Raw genomic sequence first — 7,525 nt, forward strand, 5'->3', positions numbered from 1 at the left:
GTCTCAGCCACTCTTCTGTTAATACAGGAGTACAGCTGAATGTTTGATGTGTTTGTAAAGTGTATTTTTCTTCCATACACTAATTTCAGTATCCTTCATATTCCTGTAGATTTTTCAGACCAGTATCACAACACAACCCTCTGACAAAAATGCTAGAAAACAATGTGTATAAGTGGTTAACTCCTTACTTGATAATGTTAGACACCAGCACAGGTGTATCACTACACTTGTAAGTCTCTCCATGTCATGCCTAATACAGGTAAAGGGAAGGTGGTTCTTGTCTTCTTCCTTCATCTAACTAAAGCACCTGATAGTACTACATACTCCAATCAGGCAGCTTGACGTTAGAATCAGGCTGCATGAAGTTATATGGTGATAGGATTACATGGGTAATTACACCCAAAATGTGTCTCCTCTCATATTACTTCAAGAACTCCAAAATAAGAGTTGTTTAATGATCATTCCTGGGTCTTGTAATGTTCTCAGTGTATGTTAATGAAGTATTTCTGCACTGTGGATACTGCTCTCATTCAATATGTTGACGGCACTTGTCGTTTTTGGTCTTTAGTAGTATTTTGCTTGTGGTTAGATGTTGAGGGTACTGTTCGTATGACTTATGTTAATCCTACGTGACTAAGACACAAAACACTCTGAAGCTGCAATGAATGCAGGCTGCTAGATTCATAGTATAATGAGTTTGAATGCTAACTACGGCCCAGCTGATCCACATTCGAGTAGTGGTCTGAGCACTGGAGGAACCAGCTGGAGTGGGAGAAGAGTGAAGAGGTGTTGTCTTTCCCAAAGAATGAAGGCTTAGGAGGTATGTTGAAGGGTTGCACCTTCCACTAATCAATCATTAGTGGAAAACAGAGACCCACAGTGAGTTGTAATGAAAAGGCAGGACTACTTGAAGCAGTACTTTATTTGCTGAAGTCGATGGTGGCCCTATGCTGCACCCATTAAATACCACTCTCCTGACTGCTTCCACAACTTACCAGGGGATTGTAAGGTTGCAAATAGAAATTCCATTATAGCTGATTGTATGATCAACCATCCTGATCAGTTCTTGCACTAAAAAGGAAAAAAATGCCAGTCAGATCATGGCAACTAAGTAGATAGTCATTGGGCATGAGGATCCAAAAAAGTGAAAAAATGATGCAGTTGACTTCTGGTGAACCCAGAAATACATGGTTACTTGTAAGTCTCTTTCTTTTAACACACATGAACTTCTCAGGATTCACACAGTAAATTGAGATAATCCTGATGTAGTTTCCTGATAAAATGTTTGTGAGTGACTACCATCTAAAACATCACCATTAATGGAAGCAGCCATTTATCCTTTGCTAAGATACATAAGCATTTAAAGATAATTAACTACCTGATTATTTCAAATGCCTCACTAATCTCTAAGTATACCCCTTCAACTATCCCTTTCTGGTATGATTGTCTTTTCTGTTCTACTGTTCTGCTTAGTTAGTCAATCAGTTCTGTTAGATTTGTGTAGCATGATTTTGCTACTATAAATTGACCCCCCCCAACTTCCAATAGTCCAAAATTCTCGCTTTCAGCAATGATGCCATAATTTTCTCCAAACCTGAGATCAAACCAACACTCCAGAAGTTTTCAGCCATTACCTTACTCCAATTTTTAGAAGGAGAATGGCCTTTTCAAATCCCAGGATACTGAGTTTTTATTTATCCAGGAAAATACATGTAAGTACCAAGTTCGGAGTAGCTAGATGTTGGAAAAAACACTGGATTTTCATGGAATTTGGCATTTTAAACCAGCGCACTTATTCACCATAAGTTATATTTCTTCTCATATTTACTACATAAACTAATACTATCAGATATATATATATATATATATATATATATATATATATATATGGGTCTACTACCGTAGATAGAAATTACACTACTTCAAAATACGATAGTAGTGTCCCACTAACGTGAAAGTGCACTTCAACAAAAGTGCACTTTCACGAAAGTCACTAGAACAAAGGGTTAGGGCTTGGTTATGGATAGTGGATAGCTAGTAGGGCTATCCACTATCTTTAACCCAAGCCCTAACCCTAAGGTCCGTAACTACCGCACCACAGTGCAGGAAATTGTATTTCCTCCACTGAGCAGTAGTTATGGACCTATTTCCTGTACTGTGGTGTGGTAGTCATGGACCTTAGGGTTAGAGTTTGTGTTAAGGATAGAGGATAGCCCTAATAGCTATCCACTATCCTTAACCCAAGCCCTAACCCTAAGGACCATCACTACTGCACCACTGTGCAGGAAATGTCCCGTTCGACTTAGTGACTTTCGCGAAAGTGCACTTTCGTTGAAGTGCACTTTCGCATTAGTAGGACACTACTATCGTATTTCAAAATAGTGTAATTTTGATCTACGGTAGTAGACCCATATATATATATATATATATATATATATATATATATATATATATGTGTGTGTGTGTGTGTGTGTGTGTATGTATATATGTGTGGATGAAATTATGAAATAATGAAATCATAGTAATGACCAGAAGCTGCAATTAAAATCCGCATATTTAATTCCCATACTTCATCCTGTGGAAATTCATTATTCTGAGGACCATAACTCTGTGGCCTGGCCTATACTTGTTCTGTGATTTATTAAAAAGATTAGTAATTGTTCTCTTCGGCTCTACTTCAAATTATAAAAAAACAAATTGGGATAAAGCCCATTATGGCTCATAGCTTTGTGCACCCATAGTGTTTTGAGTTCCTCCAGGATAATTTCCTTTGTGAAATTACTGAGTCGCTCTCTATGCAGAGGATGTCTACATACTGATTGTGGTAAAGGTTCTCTCTATATATTCCTGTCTGCTGGTAGGTTCTGGTAAATATTCATTGTCCTTCTGCATAAATACTGATGTAGATATTCATTTAGCTGGTCTGTTTTTTGACATTTGTTGTTCAACTTCTCTGCTTTTATTTCACTTCACTATCCTTTGCTTTACCTTTCTTTGTCTCTTATGTTGCTACAAAATTAGTGTATTTTCCTTCTTGATGGTTCTGACATTTTTTTTTTCTAGAGCCTTTGCTTTTCTTACTGTACTACATGCTTCCTTCTGCTTCATTTGGTGTACTTTCTGGTCTTCCATCTTCAGTGCTTTCTTTGAATTTTTATGTATACTTTATTTTTTCCTCTACCTTCAAAGCCACTTTGTTTTGGAACCAAACTATTTATTGCACTGACTATTAGATGAGATGTCTTTACAAAGCATGGTAATAAATAGAAGTTTATTCTTAGCATTACCGTGCAGCTGTTCCCTCACCATTTGTAGATATAATTCAGTACTCAGTGGTACTGGTTGATGTGCACAGTGATGATTAGCTGTTACTGCTGTCATGGGTCCCATGATCACGAGAAAAATCAAAATAATCCTCTTACACCCTCAGGTAGTGCTGTCATCAGGTAAGAATGTTAGCTTTATGGCTAGTTAATTTAACTAAAAAAGTGTTCCTTAAAACTGACTTTGAAGCAGGCTGCCTATGCTCATGAAAATGGTTCAGTGTAATAGAGAATTACAAAAATTATGTAGACACTCCAAGCAACAATGAGTAAGGATGTACATAAACTGATCTAGTACTACAGACTCACTGCTAAAAACAATATGTCCCAAGCTATCACACAAGAACTTGTCCAGAAAATTCTCTCAAAACCCCAAAATACTGCAACAAGCTTCATACCAAGTGAATGGAGCATAGCAGTAGTCATATCCCTACACACAGGGTGCCATCCATCATGGGTAATGTCTGACCAGCCTCACACATACAACTATGGAAAGACTTATCATGGAATTAATCAATAAGGACATAGGAAACCTCCAAACACTGGACCCATCCCAGTTTAGTTTTGTCAAAGGTAGGTCATGCTTTCTTAACCTAGTAGACGTTTTTGTAAAAGTCACCAAAACAATAGACTAAGGCAAGATGGTATGTACTGCTTACCAGACCTGCCCAAAGCTTTTGAGATAATGCCTCACTCAGGCATGGTAGAAAAGCTTACTAAGTTTGAAATAAACCCCTATGCCACCCACTGGATTGCCAACTGGCTCACAGACAGGACACAGGAAATGAAGACTGGGTAAGCTACCTCCACAGAAAGACCATTCCCAAAGAGCTCTGAGCTGTGACCACTCCTGTTTGGCATCTACTTTTCAGAAGTTCAAGTAAATATCAAGGATTTTTGATTGGCCAAGTCTGTGGATGTATACAAGCTGGGAGCAATCAATGGATCACCAAAAGTCTCAGCCATCCTGCAGAAGGGCTTGTCCCAAACAAGTAACTGGTGCTAGAGTCATGGACTAAAGCTAATTGCCATAAAGTGCATTATTGTAGCCTTTGAAAAACTGGTGGCCGTGGGGAAACTACCACATTGACAATACACCTCTAAGAGTTGATCATGTAGTTAGAGATTTGGGAACATACATAGCCAATGACCTAGAATCCAATCAACATCTGTGTACTGTTGCTCTCCTTACAAGCAACGTGATTGCATCTTGGTCCAGAGATGTTACTGTTCCACTGTACTCAGCCCTCATCCAGCCTGTCACAGAGTATAATGCTACCTTTGGTATGTACCTTTCCAGACGTGCAACAACTAGAGCACCCACAGAGATTCCTCACAAAGAGAATACAGGGACTAAAGCACATGACATTCTCAGACTGACTCAAAACCCTAAAGCTATACTTTGCTTCTTATGCAGTATTAAGAGGTGATCTGTGCCTGGCCTATAAGGCATCCTCTACCTTAGTACTAATGGACCAACTGCACATGAAAAAGTCAGATGGTATCTGAAATACTAAATCCTGAGACCACAACCTCTTCTGCAACTTAAACAGAATATTTAGGGGAGAGAGACATTCATTTCCCAAAGGATACCACTACTCTGGAACAGACTACCCATCCATGTAAAACAAAACTCATCCTTGTCCCTATTCAAAATCAACTCATGTCAGTGGATGGGAATAAGGAAATGTATCCCTGGATTGCCCTCTGTGCTGCTGATGGACAGATGCATCTCCTAAATGCCCTATCTTGCAATTGGGTCTCCATTTATTCAACAGTATGACACAACAAACATTCATTCACAAATTGGAAGTATAGGAATAAAAGTCATGGTAATGGTAATTAGAACACCTAATGGGATAACATGGTTAGGCTTAAAAAGACCCTTCAAAGCAGCTGGCCTAATGTTCGTCTATGAACCTCTGGTGCACCTTTTGAAATAAGGAGTTACAGACCAACTGAAGGCTGATGAAGATTGCATACAATAAATAGGGTAGGGCTTTCTCTTGATTTAATTTCTCCAAGACTTGTGTTTTTTTAATACCATGATAGGAAAGAACCCTATTCCTAAGTCAGGGTATAGTCAAAATTCAGGGAATTTGTATTGTTCCGATCTTTGTTAGCTAAAAGTGCTCTTTGCAGCACCCACAAAGTGGCCAGAACTGACTCCTTCTGCAGTTCATATGGAGTTACATGTATTGGTAGCATTTCTAAATACAATTGTAATTGGAAAAGTCTGGGAGTGTTCCTTCCATATTGCTGCCATTTCTGCCTGCAAATCCTGGTATTTTATGATTTTGTCTCTCTGCATGCAAGACACTGTAATCACTGGGTGTAGTAAATTCATACTTTTGTCTTTTTTTCCTGGACTACTATATTTGGTTTTCTCACATGTGTTTTTGAGCTGTTGGTAATGGGTAATCCCATGTTATAGAAACTTCGTCATTCTCTACAATCATTCTCTGCAATGATTTGTGGTTCAGGTTTCCAGTGAACTATTTTAATATTTTAATCTTTGTACAATCCCCAGTGCAACTGTCTTGCCACATTATTGTGCTTTTCGGCATACAGGCCCTCTGCCATGAGTGCATCACACCTAGCAACAAGTTTTGGCACTGTTTCCAGTTCTTTTTTACAGAACCTGCATTTGTCTGTTTCTCCCAGAACTTCAATGGACTTTTTTAAACCAACAAGTAGGTACTCCACTTTCCTGGATTGCCATTATTAACTTTTTATCTTTTGGTTTCAGTTCACCCCTCCTTAATCATTCTTGTGACAAATCCTGATTGACAATAATTTGTTCCAGGAGATCTCTGTATTTGCCACAATATTTATGCCTTTTCCACGTATTTACTTCTCATCTGATATTTCTTCTTATATTCTTTCTTTTGTTTTTGGCACATTCAGCTGCTGTCTGATTTTTGTCTACTTGTGGCTTGATTTCCATTCATGCTTGATACCAAAATGCTTCTGCAAAACTAAGCAGAGAATTTACCTTAGACTTCTTCTCCTCATGTTTTAAAACTTTTACTTTATTTATATCTGGTAAGGTCATCAGACGCATATGCAGTATCCCACGACTGCAGATCTATGCATGTAATTAATTTTCGAAGAGGCCCGTACCTCCTTCAGAATGAGAAGTATATAACCTCGGTAAACATTGATTTTTATATATCGTTTGATGAGCATGAAGTATTTTTACTTGTTTTCTTGGCCAACTGATTCAATACATTTTGGAGCCAGTCAATCAACCCAAAATTGTAAGTAAGAACAGGAAGATCAAATTGGTTTATAGCTTGGACTTTATTCGTAGACGTCAAGGCAGTTTCCAGTATTAGTTTAGTCTTCTGAAGTATTCCTTGCTGAATTTTTATTTGTATTTGTTTATATTTTATTGCTGATCATTCATAATGTTCCAGATATTTGTATATTCCCTCCTGCTCTAGTTCCTTTACATCGCATTCCTGTCCCAGACTGATATTTTCTTGGTGCTGTAGATTTCCTGCTTTAAACATTGCTTCTGCACATTTATCAATACCAAATTACATTCTTATATCATCTGAGAAAGTTTTAATCACTTACAGTTGTGCTTTCAACTCCTCACGAGATGAACTATACAATTTTGTGTCATCCACAAAAGTTAGATGAGAAGTATGTAAACATGGTTGTTTTCTGGGAACCAAATGGTAACCATGGCCTAATTACTAAGTAAACAGCTTTGTGAGTTAAAGGCAAGACAAAACAGCAGCAGTGACAGAGAATCACCCTGGAATTCCCCCATTTGAAGTTTTATCCTTGGAATAATGTGTCCTTTGTCATGCAAAGTAGATCGCCACTGTTTCATGATCACTGTAATGTATTTGATCAATGTAGGATGTATCTTATACATCTGTAAGCATTCCTTTATCCAGGAATGTGGAATGCTGTCAAACGCTTTTTGTATCTATCCATGCCAATTTAAATGTTTCCACTTTTTACAATTCTTTGTTATGGCTTTATTTATCAACAAATGGTCCTTTATTTCATATGACTTTCTTTTATTACCCTTTTGTTATGTTGCCATAATTGTGTTTTTTTTTCCAAATGACTATAGTCTCTGTCTGTATCAATTCTAGTATATAGTTTGTAAACCATCAGAAGGAAAGTTATTGGTCTATAACTTTTATGTGCCTTGCAGGCTCACTGTTAAGGAGGAGTATTTT

Source organism: Protopterus annectens, chromosome 8.part0 (assembly GCF_019279795.1).
Source record: "Protopterus annectens isolate FY-2018-M chromosome 8.part0, PAN1.0, whole genome shotgun sequence".
Lineage (NCBI taxonomy): Eukaryota > Metazoa > Chordata > Ceratodontiformes > Protopteridae > Protopterus > Protopterus annectens.